This window comes from Herpailurus yagouaroundi, unplaced genomic scaffold, assembly GCF_014898765.1.
Source record: "Herpailurus yagouaroundi ecotype Mexico unplaced genomic scaffold, PumYag 188, whole genome shotgun sequence".
Lineage (NCBI taxonomy): Eukaryota > Metazoa > Chordata > Mammalia > Carnivora > Felidae > Herpailurus > Herpailurus yagouaroundi.
Genome location: NW_024412419.1, coordinates 13,092,072 through 13,113,088, shown reverse-complemented (window position 1 = coordinate 13,113,088; position 21,017 = coordinate 13,092,072). Strand labels below are relative to the sequence as shown.

Genomic DNA, 21,017 nt, shown 5'->3' with positions numbered 1-21,017 from the left:
AAAAAAAAAAAAAACACCTGTAGGTAAACAGTACTATTATGCACATCTTGAGGGTATAACTCAGAGAAGCCTTGTGATGTTCCCAAGGTAGCAAATCCTGATGTGGCCACAGAGTTTCTACATTCACTATGACCCTAGAGCAGGACACAGCATAAAAGATGACACAGCAGATGCATTTACGACATATGTGCCGAAGGGACTATTTCTATCATAGTGAAAAAAGTTGAGCCATATCCTCTTCTTGTCCTAGGTCACAGTATGTTGTCTGTAATTAGTCACATATGTTTGATGGAAGAATGCATAAGTAAATGAATTAATAAATAAGTTACTGTGTTTTCTTCCATCTTTAATACCCAATGGTTCTACATCACGCATAGCATGAGTACTGATTAGTTAAATTGGTTGACTAATTGAATTATTATTGGAGGAATTTTTAAAGAGAGTATCATGATGACTTTTGAGACATGTGGAATATCAGGATTACATATTTGGTATTCACCAATCTAACATATCCAGAACTTCAGCAGTGATGCTTGGGTATGAACTAAAACTTAGACTAATTGGAGGGAGTTCTGAGAAGATGGCTGTAGCAGAGACATAGCTTTTCTGTTTGTCTATTAATCCTTCTGAATACCCACATGAAACCAACCTAAAAACTAGATAGCAAAACCGAAACCATGGACAACATTCATGACAAAACTAAGTGACAGGTATCTCCATGAATCCCCAAGTACAAGCATGTGAGGACAAGCCAGTGACAGTTTCGGACCTGAGTAGCATCCGTATCTGTGTTGACATCAGCAGAGAGAAGCAACAAGGTATCAGAGGGACCCTGAGACTAGAATCTCAAACTAGCCAATAAGCATTTGCCTTAAAATACTGTGAACCTGGGGCGCCTGGGTGGCGCAGTCGGTTAAGCGTCCGACTTCAGCCAGGTCACGATCTCGCAGTCCGGGAGTTCGAGCCCCGCGTCAGGCTCTGGGCTGATGGCTCGGAGCCTGGAGCCTGTTTCCGATTCTGTGTCTCCCTCTCTCTCTGCCCCTCCCCCGTTCATGCTCTGTCTCTCTCTGTCCCAAAAATAAATAAACGTTGAAAAAAAAAATTAAAATACTGTGAACCGATCTGAGGGCAGCAGTGGAAGTTGAGTGTAGGTCTGTCCTCTCCGGTAACAGAGTCTATAATGCCTGAAGGGGCTGTTGCAGTCCAGCTGCCATAAACATTTTAAAACTAAGTCACCAAATGCTCCCTTCCAGGACAAGGCCCCACACTGAGTAGAAACTGCTTAAGAGAAGATTCAGTGTTGAGCAGGTTAGAAATAGAAGAGGAAAAGGCAGAAGAATTCTAAATAAAGGCGGGGTGGGGGTGGGGGGGACAAAACCAGGCAGTCTCAGAAAGGAGACTGCTGTATCTGTGAACTGCATGAGACAAGACAGGAGGAGCCCTGTGAAACAATACCCTGAACCCCACTTCTTTCTAAAAGTTGAAAGAAATAATCAAATATTTACTCTACCTTCTATACATGAACTGTGCCACTAAAGTACACAAAAAACATATGAAACATTTTCTGTTTATAAAAGTAATCCTACTAATAAATGGAAAGGAAATGCCAGAGTTAGAATATCAGCATTTTGCAAGCCCCGATGAACTAATTGATGCAGGCACAAGCATCAACATTTGCTGATATCATAGTGAAAACCGGGGCACCTGGGTGGCTCAGTGGGCTAAGCTTCCGACTCTTGATTTTGGCTCAAGTCATGATCTCAGGGTTGGTGAGATGGAGCCTTGAGTCAGTCTCTGTGCTGACAGTGTGCTTGGGATTCTCTTTTTCCCTGTCTCTCTGCCCCTCATCCACTGGTGCTCTCTCTCTCCAAAATAAATAAACTTCGAAATAAAAAGAGGGACCACACACACATGTTGTGCCTCATGACAAAACAGCATTATGCCACCTCTAGTCTTGCCAAAGTGATTGAACATGAAATGTATCAGTCTTCTGGATTCAGCCGCTAATTTGCAAGAAATGCAGAGGGCAGAAGATGTTGAACTCTACCAGGAGTATGTAATCAGCAAAACCTTGATGGTGAGAAACTCTACAAGCAAAATGACCCCGTTTTTTTCACCAGATACAAGGAAATGAAAGAGATGTAGAGGGAACCTGTAGGTTAAAATAGACTTAAAAGACATGACACATTTTTAAACTGGGAGATTAAACTATGGACCATAAGGACGCACACTTGGGAAATAGAACTATAAAGAAGTGATTATAAAGATGGGATTAGTGGTAATGTTTGGGTCAGGGTATATGAGAGACTCCTGTGTTAGCTGACAAAGTGCTCTTTCTTGACCTGAGTTGTGCTTGGTGGGTTGGTTTGGGTATACCTTCTAATAACTGACTAAGCAATGCATTTTGTGTGGGTTTTTTTTTTTTTTTTTGTATGCATGTATTGTATGTTACGGTAAAAAGTTTTTAAAAATAGAATAACCAATGTTTTAGATTTTTCTGAGAAATGGTGAGCTATTTTGGGACTACGAAGGATTTCCAGGGACATGTCATGGAAATTGGATTCTCAGGGATTGCAAAGATTAGGAAGAGCCCTGTAGGCCTGCATGAAGAAATGGCCACAGGGAGGTCTCAAAGCACTGTTGTCTCTTCATTTACTGTCTCCTCTGAGTCGGGAGGAGTGAGGATCAGGCCAATATTATAAGGCAAACATTATGAAAGGGTTAATTAAGTAAAGCTCTGCCGGAAAAGGACACTGGGGGCTAATCACTGTGCTTTTCTAAACCAAAGTCTGCAGGTGTTCCAAAGACAGAGGCCTGTAAGAGGCTGGAGGAGATGCCGAATCACTGTGAAGTGTCCTAATCAGTATGCCAGGCGCTCCACCAGGACCCTGAGGTAAGCACTACCCTATGCCATATAGTCAAACCATGTCTTGTAGAAATGCAAAATCCAGAGCCTCTGTGAGTGTAATTGTTCCTGTAAGATTCTGAGAGTCAGCTTCTCTTTCCTAAGGCAGAACCAGGTCACAGAGAAGATGATTCTCTCAGAGAGCATAGTTACCCGGCATTTCAGTGCTGGGGAGAGAAAAAAGGGAGACAGTGAGTAAACCGGCTTTCTCTGAAGGATCTATCTGTAACTAATTGACCAGAACAGTCCTGCAAATAAGCATTTGCCTACGGTCAGTAGTACTGATCAGTCCCACGAACTGGTGCCGCCACTCGCCAAATCTATTATCTCCATCCTGCCAAGCCACCATCATCTCTTATGGACTACTGGAAATCATGTCCCAACTGGTCTCTCTGATTTTGGTACTAAGCATTACATCTGTTCTATATGGTGCAGTCTCCTGTGTAAAGCCTTTCAGTGACTTTTAGGAACACTTAGAAAAAGAAATTCAAATACCGTACTAAGGCCTAAAACTGAACTCATTCCTGACTGCCTTCCTGAACTCATTTACTACCTTTCTTCCCTCTCTCTGCTCACTAAAATTCGGGTACCCTCTCTTCTGTTTTTTCTCAAATATGCCAAGCGCAACCTTACCTTTAATTTCAGCTTTGCACTTTTTGTTGTCTTTACCTAGAACCATGTGTCCTTAGACCTTTGTGTACCTGGTTCTTTCCAAATAACGAGATCCGTTCAAATGTTACCTCTCAGAAGGCCTCATATAACCCAATTTAAAGAAGAATCCTGTCTTCTTACATATAATTGTTTCGTTTTCATCATTGTCCTTTTGACTACTGAAAATTACTGTTAACTTTTATTTACCTGTTCATTGTCTTGTCTGTCTCCATCTTCTAGAAATTAACCTCCATGCAAATAGAATACTGTTTGTCTTGCTCCCCAAGACTCATGTTTCCGCAGGGTCTAGGCTTGTGCCTTCAACCGTAGATGTTCAATGAATCTTTGCAAATTAAAGAATGAAATAGGTTCCTCACTGATTTATGAAATTTTACAACCTGCTCTCTTCCTGATGCCATTGATTAGACAAGTCATGTTTTAATCCATATAGTACTCTATCTTTTTTTTTTTTTTTTTTTTTTTGCAATGTATTTGGTTGTAAGAGTGGACTGCTTAGAATTCTCTGAACACACCATTCTATCTCATGCTTCCATGCATTTATCCATTGCCTTCTATCTCCAGGCCACATCCTCCGTGTATTTCCTTGACAACTCAGGAAACTTTCTCTTCTTTTCAACTCCCATCCAGGCCTAACTAAGCTCTGCAATATTGATTAATCCTTTCTTCCCAGTATATCATCCCACATTCTGTACTACTTGGAACCTTGTGTATTATCATATTCTATTTTAATATATTCCACAATACTTTGTACTCACTTGTTGCATACTTATTCCTTTTAAACTATAAGACTTTTGAGAGTGAAGATGGAACATTATTCATGGGTGTATCCCTCAGTAAGCACATCATGTAGGCATAGGACAAGGACTCATCGATTCACTCAAAAAACATTTGCTTAGTAGCCACTATGTACCAGGGCTGGTGTAAAATACTGGAGAAAGAATAATAAACATGAGAAAGTTTCCACACTCATGAAGCTTATATTTTAGTGTAAATGTGATAAAATGTGTGAATAAAGCCAGGTTCTAATATTATATATGAGCCAACTTGGGCAATGATAGTATATATGACAATATTGGCTTTAATTTTTTAGGTTGTTATTAACTCATCTTTATATAAAATATTAAGAAAATGCATTTAGAAATTTTAGAAACATTTTAAAGTGAAAGGATAAGTTTTAATGTACACATCTATCCCAGAGCAAAAGCCCAACAGTGATCGTAAGGAGACTTTTTTTCTGTTCTGTACTATTGAACTAAATCTGGGATTAGGAATCTGAGCTTCATATCTAGGATCTTACAATACCTAAATCATACGTTAATATCTATTGACATTACCTTCACATTGGCATTTACATAAGTTTTATTTCATTCACTACATGTTAATTTTATAGATTGAAACCTTAATTTTTAAGGATCTTGCCATCCTGTCTGCATAGTCTTCCTGTGAGCAAAATGTAGAGAGCAGTGTGGGGATCTTTCTATAGCAGAACATTTAAGACCAAAGGTTTTAAATTTTTTTCAAGGTTTATTTAGTTTGAGAGAGAGGGAGAGACAGCACAAGCAGGCAAGGGGCAAAGAAAGAGGAAGACAGAGAATACCAAGCAGGCTTTAGGCTCTGAGCTGTCAGCACAGAGCCCAACATGAGACTCGAAATCCGAAATGCTGAGATCATGACCTGACCCGAAGTTGGACACTCAGCCTACTGAGCCACCCAGGCACCCCTGAGATCAAAGGTTTTAGAACCAGACTGGGTTTAAATCTCAGTTCTGCCACAAGCTAGCTGTGTGAACTCGAGCAAGATAGTTAACCTTCTGCTTGCTAAGGTTTCTTTTCTGTAAAGTAGGGCTAATAACAATACCCACTATATCTGATTAGGATGAGTATCAATGAGCAACACATGAAAAGTACTTAAACAGGGCACTGTCATAGTAAGTACTCAACATGGTTATTAACAGTGCTTTAGAAGGTGCAGGAAAGCCAGTGTTTCCATGTGATGCTTATGTTGAACTCAGAGCTTTTATATTCCTTAGAAACCTCACAGTACTCTGCATCACATATTATTAAATATCTTCACACTTTGGCCTACTAATTAGCTCTGGGACTATTCTCAAAGAGACATGAATATGAATGTGTTCATTGAGGTATTACTTACGATAGTAAATGATTGGAACCATGATCGATATTTTAAAATAGAGCAGACATTAATCATTGTCTAATGGAGTATCATGAGATGGCTCATAAAATAAAGGTTATATAGGCCACATCAAAACATGAGAAAAATCCTTGTAATATAGAGTAAAAATTAAGACTTAATGCAGTGAAAAAATTACATACATTTATGTAGATTACAAACTTGTAAAAACTACATTCATTATTGGTGATGAAGTTTATGTACTTATGTAAAATGTTCTTCAAGGGCAAGACACAACATATGAATGTACACCGTATCTAATACCTGTTCAATGCTCTATAGATATTAGATTGAAAGTATGATTCAGCCAATGGTAATCCAGCCTGAGGTTACATAGCTAGGACTATTAATGGGAACCATAGCTCAACTTTTAAAATCGTATTGTGGTGAAGTAGGTTTTCAACATGGCTGATTCTCCCTACCCCATCATGCCTGGGAACATTTGGCAATACGTGGGGACATTTTTGATCATCACAACTGACATCTGGTGAAAACTGGCCAGATAATGGTTAAATCTCCTTCAATGCGCAATAAAGTCTCCCACCACGAACAGTTACCCAGTCCAAAATGTCCATAGTCCAGCTGTTGAGAAGCGTTGCAATATAGGTACACCTCTCTTTGTCAGAGGACCTCAAGGGTCCAGTCATCATGGGAGAGTGAAGGCAGTCCTGCTAAAGACAAATCTAGTTCTTAGGGGGATCTTACAGAAACTTAGGAGACAGTAGCATTTATCTGATGGCTCAGCTGTAATTAACTTGTATATATCACTGTGACCTTGTCATGGAGATGTTTAATACAGATTTTGTATGTCCCATTGTATTAACTCATCTTTCAATGAGAGGAGCAGACTAGGCCATATTTTACAGCTGCAACATTGTGGACCATAAATATGTGTGTCTTCAAGGAAATAAATTTAAAAAAAGGAAAAACAAACATTTCATTAGAAATCCAGATATTGCATTCTGCCTTCTCCTCCGTTCTCCTCACTGTGCAACTCATGCACACGCACACACACACACACACACACACACACACACACACATGGGCACACACACGAACGCACACTTGAGTGGTCTGGGACAAGTCACATCACCTCTCTTTGCCTCAGTAATCTCATATGTAAAGTAGAGATTATAGCAGTATAACTGCAGGCCAATTCTTGCCCAATAAATATGTATGTTTGTAAGTATGAGTAGGGTCATTGTTCTCTAGGTCACAATGTAACCAAAGACACAGAATCTCTATATTTCTATGACTCTCCGTTGTTACACTTAATACCTAAATAGCTCAGCGTGGAGAAAGCTGTCAGTAACAACATGAGATTATTTACTCAGTTTTATGGATTTTCCTTTGACTTTTGTCTATGAACAGGAATCATAACATTTGGCAATACTTGGAGACATTTTTGATCATATCATTTTGAGCTTCAGAAGCTCAAATAAAGACCCTTAGCTGATGTTACTCATTTGGAACTTATATCTTCAGACTACAAAGGAGTGCAGGGTCAATAGAAATTTCTCCCATCAGGTAAAAGTATCAGAAAACGCTTTATCTTTATTTGAAATACATTTCTTAGTGATAGGCTATCACTTTTGAATGATCCAGACATATGTTCATCTATTTTAAACCAGATAATAGGAACAAAATCAGTTCTTATATGCATATTTTACATTTTTATTATTATACATTCATAGAACATCAAATAGTCAATAATTGCTACCATAGTTATGCTAGAAAAGGGGTCTACAAATCAAGTTGCCCAAAACAAAGGCCATTATTCATGAGAGCTGCCACTAATTTTTAACTATTGTGTTTTTTAATAACAACATATACAAAGTCAACCGAGTTATTCAAATCTTTTGTGACTGTTAGTAGTGGTGTGTACAGTGGGGGGCTTAGACTGTGGGTGTAGGATTCATACTGCCTAAGTTCAAATCTTTGTTCCCTACTTAATAACTGTGCAAATTTGGGCAATTTACTAAACTACACTAAGCCACAATTTCCTCCTCTTTAAAAATGGGGTTATTAGGAACACATACCTCATAGAGTTGTGAGGATTAAGTAAGTTTATGATACAGGACTCTTACTGCAGTGCCGAAAAGCTGTTATCAATTATTTTTATTGTGTTGCTCCAGCTGGGGATATGTTGCTTGGAGAATAAAAAGTTTCAAAATCAGTCAATTGAAAAGCTCTTTGGAAAATTGAGTAGCTTTGCCATGAATAAGGTAAATCGATGTTGATAACATTCTTCTCTGATGTTTCCATCACCTTGAACTTGCATCTAGTCTATGGCCTGTATCCTTTCCTGTTTGATTTTAGTTCTCTATAGATTTCTTTTATGTCCTCGGTTAGACATTCCTCAATGGGAAGAACTATTTCTTAGTCATCTTTAGACCCTTACATTTCCTTGGGAAAAATTCTGAACATAGTAAAATTATAGTTAATATTTGCAATACAGATTTTCAGGATGATTGTTAATGGTTTCATATTAATGCATTTTTTATTTCAGCTGTTATTGCATTTGAACTGTCCTAAAATGTTACAACACAGACCATGGAAATGATCAAAGCAAACCACATACAATTTTCCTGCCTCCCTAGTTATTATGATTTAACTATCTTCAGTATAATAGACACTGTTTAGAAAAAATAGTTTTATCTCTTATACTTTCTGTGTTTTTGTCGAATATAGCATATTGGTTAGGTTTGCTTGGCTAAGATATGTCCAGAGAGATCAGTAAGCTATATATCCGAGCACTCGGTGTCACATGGAGTGAGAATTTATAACCCTCCAAACCTCTGATACCCAAAGGCATAAAGAAACTGGACTACAGCAACAAGGAGGCTGGACTAGAGCATTATTCCCCCACAGATTAGTTGTGCGACCTTGAGTATCTTACTTAAATTTTCAGAGTCTTGGGTTGCTCATGTATGAAAAGGGTACAGAATGTGCAGATGACTCAATTATATCCTTATTCTAGTATATTTTGATTATTAATTATATGTGATACACCTTTTAAAATGATCCTTTTATTCTGCATGTATCAAATTGTGACATTTTAAGGAAGATACAATGGACAGATATATCACTTGGTTGTGTTAGTGGTGTTTTAGCTTTATGACTAAGAGATCTGAGTTTGAACTGCCATTTTCAGAATACTTCATTACACATATAATTTTTAAACATGGCATGATTTATATGGGAGTTTTGATAGACTCTATAGGAAAAAAAAGATGATTTATTGTTCCATTTTTTCTAGGAACTCAAGCCTGAGCATATAGCACATTGGTATTTCTGATAAATGGTTTTCCCATCGTGATTTAAAGATAGACTTTTGAAGGGGGAACTCTTAAGTCATCTCACAGTGTTTGGAACACATGGCCTCCCAACAGTCAACTTTTCTGCATTTTCTTTCCCCAATCAAGCAGTTATGTCCTGGCCATGATTGCACAGGTTTTTTTTTAATTAATTTTTAAAAATATTTATTTATTTTTAAGAGAGAGAGACAGAGAGCACATGAGCAGAGGGGCAGAGAGAGAGAGTAACAGAATCCAAAGCAGGCTTCAGGCTCTGAGCTGTCAACACAGAGCACGACATGGGGCTTGAACTTGTGAACCATGAGATCATGACCTGAGCTGAAGTCGGATGCTTAACCAACTGAGCCACCCAGGTGCCCCTACAAAGTTTCTTTAGAGATCCATGTGTTGAATGCTAACCATTCCCCCTAAAAAGAAAAAAAAAAAAAAACAGAATCAATGAAGGGCAACTTGATATTAAGTCTAAAGGATTTTTCTCAAAATTGTTTTCAGCATAAACAGGGAAATGTTAGAAACCCCAAACCAGAGCTTATTTAAAATGCTTTTCTCAAATGTGAAGAAATCTTTCAATAAGCAGAATCTTCTTTTGTATGATATGGTGGAAAACTAAGGGAGGAGAGACTGCTAGGGTAAGTTAAGCATTCCTAGACCTCTATAACTTTTGCCTGAAACCTAAGGATGGATGCCACTGTCTCTGGTACAGCAGAGTGACATGAAAATATGAAGTGATTAGTGCCCAAGTGCTATCAATTGTTTTAGGCCTTAGTACACCCCTGTGGTCATGTATTTGATTGTCCCTATAATGGGGGAGGAAGGTACAAACGCGTCCTTCAGTTCCTTACCCCTTTGTAATGTCTGTCCTTTGCAAAGAAGAGAAAAGCAGACCCTGAATCCAGAGGATTTTTTTCTTAGAAAGTTTTGGAACATCCTCCTTGTTTTGCTTATATTAAAAAAAAGTCTTTGGAAAACTATTAAGCCAAATGTTGATTTAAACAGAATATACAGAGGGGCGCCTGGTTGGCTCAGTCGGTTAGACATCCGACTTCGGCTCAGGTCATGATCTTGCGGCTTGTGGGCCCGAGCCCCATGTCGGGCTCTGTGCTGACAGCTCGGAGCCTAGAGCCTGCTTCAGATTCTATGTCTCCCTCTCTCTCTGCCCCTTCCCCTGCTCACGCTCTCTCTCCCTCCAAAAACAAATAAACATTAAAAAAAATAATAAAATAAAAATAGTTAAACAGAATATACAGAAAGAACTTTCCTGAACAAAATCTAGACAACGTTAATGGGAATTTCTTCACACATGTTCTTTGTGAAGTTACCAGGAGCTGGCTGCCAACCACATAAACCTAAGTGTAGAGGAATTTGATCAAAAAGTTGAATCAGGAATACTTCATTTCTTGTTGATGAAATTATTTCTATGTTCCAGACCCTGGGCTGAAAGTTGAAGGAGGTATGCAGTGTGGTTTCCATGTACAAAAAGAGGCATGTGTCTTGCCTCTACCTGTATACATTCGTAAAGTGGCCATGAGTTGTGTTATGAGAAACCATTGACTTCACCTGTCTAAGCCCCAATCAATTCTGTAATATAGAAATGTCACCTATCTTAGAAGGTTGTGTTAGTTAGATAAGGGGTGTCACAGCAAAGCACAACACACTGAGGGGCTTAAACAACAGAAATGGTTTCCTCATAGTTCTGGAGCTGGAAGTCCAAGATCAAGGTATTGGCGGGTGGTTTCTGCTGAGAGCTCTCTTCCAGGCTTATAGATGGTTGTGTTTTACCATGTTTTCACATGGCCTTTCCTCTATGTGTGCATGTTCCTGGTGTCTCTTCCTCTTATAAGGACACTAGTACTCCTGGATCAGGGACCCACCTTGTGACCTCATATAACTTTATTTGCCTTCTTAAAGGCTCTGTCTCTAAATATTCACATTGGGAATTAAAGCTGCAGCATACAAATTTGGGGGAAGACACAATTCAGTCTATAACATGTGGTTATGTATAAAAGAAAACATATACAAAGTGCTTAAAACAGTGCTTGACACATCACAGACTGGCTTCAATGATTATTAACTTTTACTTTATTGACCTCAGTGGTTATTCAAGAACATGGCAACCCTAGTGAGTAATTAGAACATGCAGGGCTGAGGGTCAGCCTTGGGCAATAGTGACCCCATGACTGTAAGGCCATGCAATTTGTAGTTATAATTATCCCTTTTTTTATAGAGGGAAAAACTGGTCAGTTAATAAGTCCCAGGGCTCATAAAGTTACAGCCAACTTCTGAGTCAGGTTTGCTGTCTCCAGAGCTCTTAGTCTGTTAAATCCATCTCAGGCTTGGAGCAGCCATATTCAATTACCCTTGTATCACACGGCCACCCATCCCAGGGCCAACCCCTGCCATTTATCCTAACTGAAGCTTGGCCACACTTGAAGGAAAGCCTGCACACTGATCGTCCCCCAGACAGATTCAGCTTTGATAGAAAACTCTTGCTGTCATATTTGTGGGAACTGTTCCAACCATGGAGATATGTGGGCTGATTAAGAAATTTTACTGCCCTTTGAAAATTGAAGATTGAGGTTTGTACATATGGGAGTTGGGGATATCTAGTCTGTCTTTAAATTTGATTTATGCAAACCTCTAGCTTCAAAGTTCCCAGCATAAAACCATTTAACCATGAAAATGGCAAAGCTAACATTCACATTCTCAGTTCAGATACCAGCAGGAAAAATGTTGTTTTGGCTTGAGGCTTAAAGGGCAAGTCTGTGGCCTGGGAGTACATATATATTCCCCTGGCTTCCTGAGATGTTCATAAGACCTTTCTGGGGAGGACCCAGGTTCCTAAAGCCTAAGCAGAGCCTGCCTTTTCTGGACAATGCTGAGGAGTTGACTCCAGGCTTTTCATCTTCTATTCGTTTCTCTTATCTTTGATGGTCTTTGGCTCATCTTACCCTCTCCCACTTACTCTACTTTTCATCATGGATTTGTCATCAAACAGTTATACCTCAGGACATAGAGATTATTGAACCAAAGAACCTAAGAGCTGGAAGAATAACTGGTAATAGTGTGTCCAACAAGTAGGAAGAAATGGAAATTCAGTGAGATATAGCCTATTCCCTGAGAATACTCTACATCTCAGTGTGTAGGGATGTGACTAAAACATAAATCTCCTGCGTCCCAGACTAGACTCCATTTTATGGCTGTGGTTGGCAACAGTGCAAACTAGGCTTTAATTTAGTCCACATGCCAGGCCTACTATAATTTGCATGGTTAAGTGAAAAACTGAAAAAAAGTATTCATGAGAATGAACTGGAAAAATGTGCTGGATCTTCATACTTGTTTAAAGATCTTTCCAAACTGTTGTAAGCAGAAATCTCAAATGGCCCCCGAGATTCCTGCCCTGTATAATCCTTTCCCTTTGAATATGGGCAGGATGTGTGAGTATGAAGGTTTATCACTCCCATGAGTAGCGTACTTTACATGGCAAAGTTCAAGGGATTTTGAAGATGTAATTAAGGTCCCCAATCAATTGGCTTCGAGTCAACCAAAGGGGAGATTGTCCCAACCTTATCAGATGAGTTGTTAAATGAAGTCAGAGAAATCTAAAGAGAGATTATTCCACTGACCTTCAAGCAGCAGGTCAAACAGAGGAGACAGTGCACTGGTATACTATGAAGGGTTTACATGAAGGATGGAGTCGTCCTGACCAATGATGCTAACAAATAAGACAATAGACACTGGGATGTGGTGGCCATCATCAGTATGAGTGAACTGCGTCAGGTGACCAAGCCTTGGTCACATAAGTTGGTGAATAATCAAAAGCCCGAAGACAAAGAAGTAGGTGATAGGCAGGACTAGCTCAGGGACACAGACAGCCTTCATTAACAATTCCCCTTGAGGCTGATCTGGCCAATGAGGAAGCTGAACCAGTGATAAATCTATCATCAGAAAGAATCTTCGGGACATAGAGAGGCTGCATGCTCTGAATGGACCAGATTTTCACTTCTAACTAAAACTCTCAGAAGGGTTGGGGCATATAGAGATTCACTGAGATAATTCATGACTCAAAAATTCACTCCTTTTTTCCACCTCATCCCTAAATATAGATCCTGCATAGACCCCTGGATTCTGAGACATACAGAATTTAGATCAGTGGAGAGAAGAGAGGCAATTTTGGTTGAAGAGGATAGAAGGAGGTGCATAATGAAGGTTTTAGCCCTTCATTAAAGAAACCCTTTCCCTTTTTTTCTTTCTTTCTTTCTTTCTTTCTTTCTTTCTTTCTTTCTTTCTTTCTCAAAAGAACAATTTGTGATCCCAGGAGAGAGCTAAGCATTGGGACAACCCTTCATCTATCTGGAGGCCATGGAGATAGTGAATCCCTGCTGCAAGAATTCCAGACCAGTGGTCTTGATGTACCATAACAGATTATGTTAACTCAGTAAAGTTCCTCAGATCAACCAAATTCTAACAGGAAGATAATGATACAGGAAGACTATTTGATGAGAAAAAATAATCAACCAAAATAATATCCCTCTACATCTCAATTGCCCTAATAATAGCTAACAGTCATTCCTAACCACATGCTACTCACATTTCTAAACACTTCATCTGATCTGGTTTGAAGTACTCATATTATTCTCATAGTTTAAATGAGAAAATTGCACAAAGGTTAAATAAACTGCCTCGGTCTATTTTGTTATTAAGTGCTGGAGCTGAGATTTGAACCCAGGCTACTCAGCCACTTTCCTCCACAGTCTGCCTTCCTGTCTGCTATACTCTTCTGCTCGTCAATACTGATACCATTTTTCTGTTCTGGATTCTTTTTATCCATTGACCATTTTCTTTGGTAACCATCAGTAAAAATATAAAGCTTTTAAAGACAGGGTCCTGTGTTGATTTCGCTTGGGTCTTTACCTACTGCCAAGCATGTAGTTGGTGTCTTGATTGATGAATTATTAAAGATAAACCTTTACAGTCTTGTTTAAAATTCTCTGCACGTCATTACTAAAAGCACATATGAGAGCATTTTCACCCATTTCCTTTTCTATTCAAAAGGAAATTGCCCAGGCATTACGTTAAGAGCTATCAGCACCAGCTCTCATCCTGGTCCCTGGCAAAGAGGTCAGAGTAGCACCCAGCACCAGCCCACTGCAACACCATTCTGACCCAAGCTGACACCAGTGAGAGATCCTTGAAGAGTGAGGTACTTCTGGCTTCTGTTGTTGGCAGCATTTCACCTCTTAGTCCATTTCATCCCTCTATTCACTGGGATATTGCATTGCTGAGACCTAAGATTAGTTGCTTGTGGAAGAACGAGTAGGCGTTTGCAGCAGGCTCTGTTAAAATCATTACCCATTCTCCTCCCGGCACTGCCTGGACCAAATGCCTGGATTCGTGACTGTGTTCAAAAAGCAGTGCTCAAATCCACAATCCCATCGTTTAAAATAGATCTTTCTAGATGAAGAGGAAAAAGTGGAAAACATTTTCATTGCAGTTATTTTGGGAAGGTGACCTGAGAACATTAAAGGGCACCCAATAACTATTTGTTGAATGAATGTGTGAATTGAAACAGGTTTGCAGAATTTTTCATTAAGAAGACCTCATTCCCAAAGGATTGGCCTTCTGCCAAAGACAGTTCCCTCGTACTTAATACACTGCCACCTTCCTCTTGCGAAAGCCACTGATTCCAGCATATATTTCTTCATCCAGACTTTCCGTTCATTCACAAATCACTTATTAAAAGCCTTCTGCTGATTAAGATCTATGAGAAATTGGACCACAGAGTTGACGAAGATAAGTTCCTTGAGTGCAAGATTATTTGTTAGCTTCTCTTCCTGGACTTGATGTCTCTGTGTGAAATTGATGAATCGTGTTCAATTGAAAATTCCTGAAGTAACATGTCCCTTCCCAAAAGTCCCTCCCCCTAATGGCAGAAGTGATCACAAAAAGGACTTTTCTCATTTCATGAGCCTGGTACCTTGACCGCAGTTAATTGCAGTAAAGATGAGTGGCATCTACAGATTGGAGAACTCGTCAGGTTGCATCTCTTGGGAAACCTAAAGACAGTGTTAGCAAAAACAAAAGTAAACAAATTATATAAATTTTTCACTCTATCCCCCCCTCCCAAAATGGGAGTAGGCATCCTTCATTAGTCAGGAAAAGTTATGCTTTTCTGCAGTAACAAATAACTCCAATATCTCAGTAGCTTAAACTAACAGTATTTTATTTCTTATATACATTTCTTCTCCAGTGCCAGTGGGAGCTCTGCTGTATGTAGTTACTCAGAGACCCAGGCGGATAGATGGATCCACCAGTTTATAGTTACATGCATCTAGAACATGCAGACTCCTCAGTTACAGCCAGAGGCAAGGGAGACTGGAGAATTATGGTGAGGTTTACGTGGCTTCAACAGGGAAGTGACACATGTCACTTCTGCTCAAATTTTGTTTTCCAAGAGTTTCCAGATAAATCCATTTAATTACACAGGGCTGGGAAATGTAAGGAAGCTACTTGGCAAGCATGACTCTCTCTGCCACATACAGTTAATAATATACTTTTATGTGTATATGACTTAGATGTTTATCCTTATTTATGATATGTGTTATCAGAAAACCATTCAAAGTTTAAAAAGATAAATAGTAAGCTAAAAAACATAAATAGATGCCCTAATATATTTTCTCTCTGCACTCTGTCTAAACTTGCAGATCATTGGAGACCATGATGCCAGAGTTATGAATATATCATGACATTCTGGTTGCCTTTGGGGCATGGCTATATCACTGCTGAAAGAATATCTTTTTTTCCCCTCTCTCTCCATGTCCCTACAAAGAATCCCCATTTGTGAAGATACTCTGAGTTTACCTTTGTTCTAAGCAAACTGAAAGAGCTTAGCTCTCTGGGACCTTTTAGAACATGCCAGTCTCAAAATGCTATCAGGCTGCTTTCTGACTCAAGAGAAATAGCAATATTTGGACCCCTTGTTCTTTCTTAGATATTCCTCCAAATCCATATGAATCCTCACTGTGTGTCTATCTTGCTGCCTTTCCAGAGCAGTGCCTGATTCATGACGTTTCTTCAATGATAATCCAATTATGATCATTCAACCCCAAGGCAAGGTTGATTCACAGCACAGTAATTCATTCTACCTAGTGGCCCCTCACACATGGAATCATAAATCCTTCAGAGAAGAAAAGGACCTCAAATTTAATTCCACACAGCATTTTTATTATTCAAATTAGGAATTTAGCAAGTTGAAGCCCAGGTATGTTGAATGACTGGCCTAAAATCAAACAGTTACTTAGCTGCAAAACCCACCATAGAGTTATTTCAACTCTTAGAACTTGTCAGGGGCAGCAGGGAATGGAGCACATAAAAAGGAAATACAAAACATAAAAATAAATCACAATTTCACTTAATCTTTGTTAAGGCCTTTCTCATGTCTTTTGTGAAATTGAAATCAAAGATAAAATGCTAATTAGATCTCAGTATAAAAATAGGGATAAGAGAATGTTTGATGAAAGATTGGAAAAGAAAACACTATTTGAAGCAACCCTCCCATCTGTTCCAAAGAAGTCCAACATAGCAATCTCATCATCTTCAGGCAGCATAACCTAGAATGAATTCAGGCAGTAAGCTTGGCATTTATAGAGCAGTCTGCTGGGAAAGAGCAATTTCATTTCCAAGGACTTCACCAAAGTGAGGACCTGACGTTACAAATGATTAATTTTTTCTGGAGGGTTCTTGAGAAATGTCTTAGCATTTAATAATCTGATAATATTTGTAATTCTCATTAAATTGTACCTAAATTTAATGGTCTTATCGCCTTTCACTGAGTGACCAAACTAACCTTATGCTGGAAAAAGAACAGCAAATAAAACCCAAAACCAGCAGAAGACAGGAAATAATAAAGATTAGAGCAGAAATTAATGCTATCAAAACCAAAAAAAAAAACAAAAACAAAAACAAAAACCCAAAACAAAACAAAACAGTAGAACAAATCAATGAAACCAGAAGCTGGTTCTTTGAAAGCATTAACAAAATTGATAAACCACTAGCCAGTTTGATCAAAAAGAAAAAGTAAAGGACCAAAGTAAATAAAATCAAGAATGAAAGAAGAGAGATCACAACCAACACAGCAGAAATAAAAACAATAATAAGAGAATATTATGAGCAATTATATGCCAATAAAATGGGCAATCTGGAAGAAATGGACAAATTCCTAGAAACATATACACTACCAAAACTGAAACGGGAAGAAAAAGAAACTCTGAACAGACCCATAACCACTAAGGAAATCAAATTAGTAATCAAAAATCTGCCAAAAAACAAGAGTCCAGGGCCAGGTAGCTTTCCAGGGGCATTCTACCAAACATTTAAGGAAGAGTTAACACCTATTTTCTTGAAGCTGTTCCAAAAAATAGAAATGGAAGAAAAACTTCCAAACTCTTACTATGAAGCCAGCATTACCTTGATTCCAAAACCAGAGACCCCACTACAAAGGAGAACTATAGACCAATTTCCCTGATGAACATGGATGCAAAAATCCTCAACAAGATACTAACCAGCTCCAACAATACATTAAAAAAATTATTCACCATGACCAAGTGGGATTTATACCTGGGATGCAGGGCTGGTTCAATATCTGCAAAACAATTAACCTGATTCATCACATCAATAAAAGAAAGGACAAGAACCATATGATCCTCTCAATAGATGCAGAGAAAGCATTCGACAAAATACAGCATCCTTTCTTGATAAAAACCCTCAAGAAAGTAGAGATAGAAGGAGCATACCTTGAGAACATAAAAGCTGTATATGAACAACCCAGCACTAATATCATCCTCAATGGGGAAAAACAGACAGCTTTCCCCCTATGGTCAGGAACAAGACAGGGATGTCCACTCTCGCCACTATTATTCAACATAGTATTGGAAGTCTTAGTCTCTGCAATCTCTGCAATCAGACAACACAAAGAAATAAAAGGCATCCAAATCGGCCAGGAGGACATCAAACTTTCACTCTTCACAGATGACATGATAGTCTATATGGAAAACCCAGAAGATTCCACCAAAAAGCTGCTGGAATTGATTCATGAATTCAGCAAAGCTGCAGGATATAAAATCAATGCACAGTAATTGGTTACTTTCCTATACACCAACAATGAAGCAACTGAAAGAGAAAGCAAGGAATTGATCCCATTTACAGTTGCACCAAAAACCATAAAATACCTAGGAATAAATCTAACCAAAAAGGTGAAAAATCTACACACTGAAAACTATAGAAAGCTTATGAAAGAAACTGAAGAAGACATAAAAAAATGGAAAAAGATTCCATGCTCCTGGATAGGAAGAACAAATATTGTTGAAATGTCAATACTACCCAAAGCAATCTACATATTCAGTGCAATCCCTATCAAAATAATAGCAGCATTCTTCACAGAGCTAGAACAAATAATCCTAAAATTGGTATGGAACCAGAAAAGACCCCGAATAGCCAAAGCGATCTTGAAAAAGAAAACCAAATCAGGAGGCATCACAATCCCAGACTTCCAGCTATACTACAAAGCTGTAATCATCAAGGCAGTATGGTACTGGCACAAGAACAGACACTCAGATCAATGGAACAGAATAGAGAACCCAGAAATGGACCCACAAATGTATGGCCAACTGATATTTGACAAAGCAGGAAAGAATATCCGATGGACTAACTTGAAATTATATAGTGAATGATGTCATTCATTCATTAATTCATTCAACTGGACACTTAATCTATGCAGACACTATCCTAGGTGCTGAGGATAAAACAACGAACAAGGCAGATACATTTCTGTCCTTACTGAGCGTACAGTGTTAATGTTAACATTACAGTATTAATCCCTTGGGAATCCAAGTTTTGTTTTTTCTGGATTTCTGGAGTCCATGTGAGACCTCTGTATTGTATCCCAGCTAAAATTCAAGGGCAAAACATGCATTTCATCCTAACTAGTCCAGTGTCTGGATAAATAACTTATATGAACTAATTTTGAAGTGTTAACATCTTGTGAATCTCAACTCAGCTACTCACAAGTTCTATAACGTTAGACTAGTAACTCTCATCACTTACACACTTCTACATCAGCTATAGTTGCATAAGAAACCACCCCACAGCTCAATGGCCTAGCACCACTCATCAGGCTTAGCACCTGAGGCTCAGCTGATCAGGGAACCCCTGTCAGCTTGGGCATGTCCTTGTCATGAATATGGCAAAGATTAAAGAGCTCCTAAGATTGGGTTAGATGAGATGTGTGGTCACTACGTGTTCCCCACAGATGGCAGTATCATCATCACTTCAAATTTCCCTTTTGACATTTGGAAAGCTTTCTTGAACATAATCTTGGTCTTGCCCTGTCTCTTACCTTTTTACCACACTGCTGAAACTCCCGCTTCCTCAGATTAGACCAACTCCTGCCTCTTGAGAAGGGTTTGGACTTTGTTTGTGATTACTGGGAATTCTCTGAACCACTTCTGGAAGAAACTTTTGCCCATAACTCTATAACTTCCTTCCTTGGGCAGCCTCCCAGCTAGAACAAGGCTACAATGACCAGTTCCCTGCTGCTAGTCAAGGTGACCAGTGAAATTCGTGAGTGATGTATGATGAAGGCAGGTAATAGCACTCCTGTTGAGAATGCTTGGTATGGGTTTTTATAATTTATCCTATAACTGTACATAAGGTCATTTTACCATCCCCCTCCAATAGATGAAAAAAGTATTGACACATATTAACTTTACAAAGTTTTAATATTAAATCAGAATAGAATGATATTTGTTGGATTTTATGGCGATTAAAAAATTGCCATAAAATTAAAAAAAAATTGCCACTAATTAAAAAAAATAGTGTCCCTCTTGTCCCCACCCAAGTTCTGTATCGATCGAGAGATAGACAAGGCAGACAAATAGAGATCAAATTGCCAGCTTCAAAACTGTTGGCTGTGAGAAAATGGCTTACACATTTAGCAGTGATAGTTTGATACTACTGAGCCCTAAAATAGATAGAGTTACCTGTCTAGTAAAGTTGTCTCTCTGAAATAGCAGGTCTCCTTCTCAGGGGGAAAGTCCTGTAACCCATGGTGGAGCGGAGACCAGACACAGGCATATCCCAACAAGAATGAGGTGAGGTTTGCTTTGGTGGCTGTTCCTGTTTCCAGATTTGTCAGACAGTTGATTCCTCCTTCAGTGGGGAGGGGCAGATGGAGTAATGCAGAGATGCAAGGAAGGTTTTACTAACTGAAGTCTCTTCAGGTATACCTGAAGCAGGTAAAGGAGATGCCCATTGTCCCCATTCCAATAGTAAGGGGAGATTATGACACGTTAGAATTCTCTCCTACTCCCCATTGACTCCTGAGAGTTTGATAGTTACTCTGAGACAGACACATCTGTGTATTATCACGTTAGTCATTCTACTATTAAGGGGGACCTATCCTGTGGGCTTTCATTACCTGACAGGGAATTAGTTTTCCATTTTACAAATACAACTCGATTAGCTTAAGCTTTCAAAAACAAGGACAATATTATTCTCCACTTCTAAGCTTCTGTGATTGTCAGAGACACAGATACCATAAAATAATACATGGCTATTGAAAAGATAAGCATTTATGCTTTACATGGTGTACACTTAGGAAAGGGCCTCCTTCTGATGCTTACATGAATATAGGTCAAAATTGACTCTGTCTTGAACATGAGCAGTGAGATTCTTCTCTCCCGTAGAACCTCTTGAATTCACAAGGATAATGAAATGTCCTTAAACATGAAATGTCCTACCTACATCTTGGTCTTTTCTAAGTAATCACATGATCCTCAGATAGTCATGACTTCCAGTGGGGAGAGTACTGGGCATATTAGGGATTGAGGTTTACAGAGGTAACATGACTTGCCTCGTCTCATTGTAGGTAAATTCCAGAG

General features: G+C 38.9%; 2 long non-coding RNA genes across 4 annotated transcripts in view; one reads left to right on the top strand and one right to left on the bottom strand.

Annotated features, from left to right (window-relative positions):
• LOC121044138 (uncharacterized) overlaps nucleotides 1-21,017 on the top strand; it is a 213,909-nt gene that overhangs the window by 128,340 nt on the left and 64,552 nt on the right. For 2 of the 3 annotated variants that reach the window (XR_005797162.1, XR_005797159.1), the window contains exon 1: nucleotides 2,629-2,893. This is a non-coding gene — a long non-coding RNA (uncharacterized LOC121044138). Of the gene's footprint in view, nucleotides 1-2,628; nucleotides 2,894-21,017 lie in introns of those variants that run through there. The other variant, XR_005797160.1, reaches the window with a different exon arrangement.
• On the bottom strand, nucleotides 2,630-20,613 carry LOC121044139 (uncharacterized). Its single transcript, XR_005797163.1, has 4 exons — nucleotides 20,118-20,613; nucleotides 15,059-15,137; nucleotides 4,333-4,505; nucleotides 2,630-3,072 (listed from the first exon to the last, which is right to left on the bottom strand). It is a non-coding gene; the product is annotated as an uncharacterized LOC121044139 (long non-coding RNA).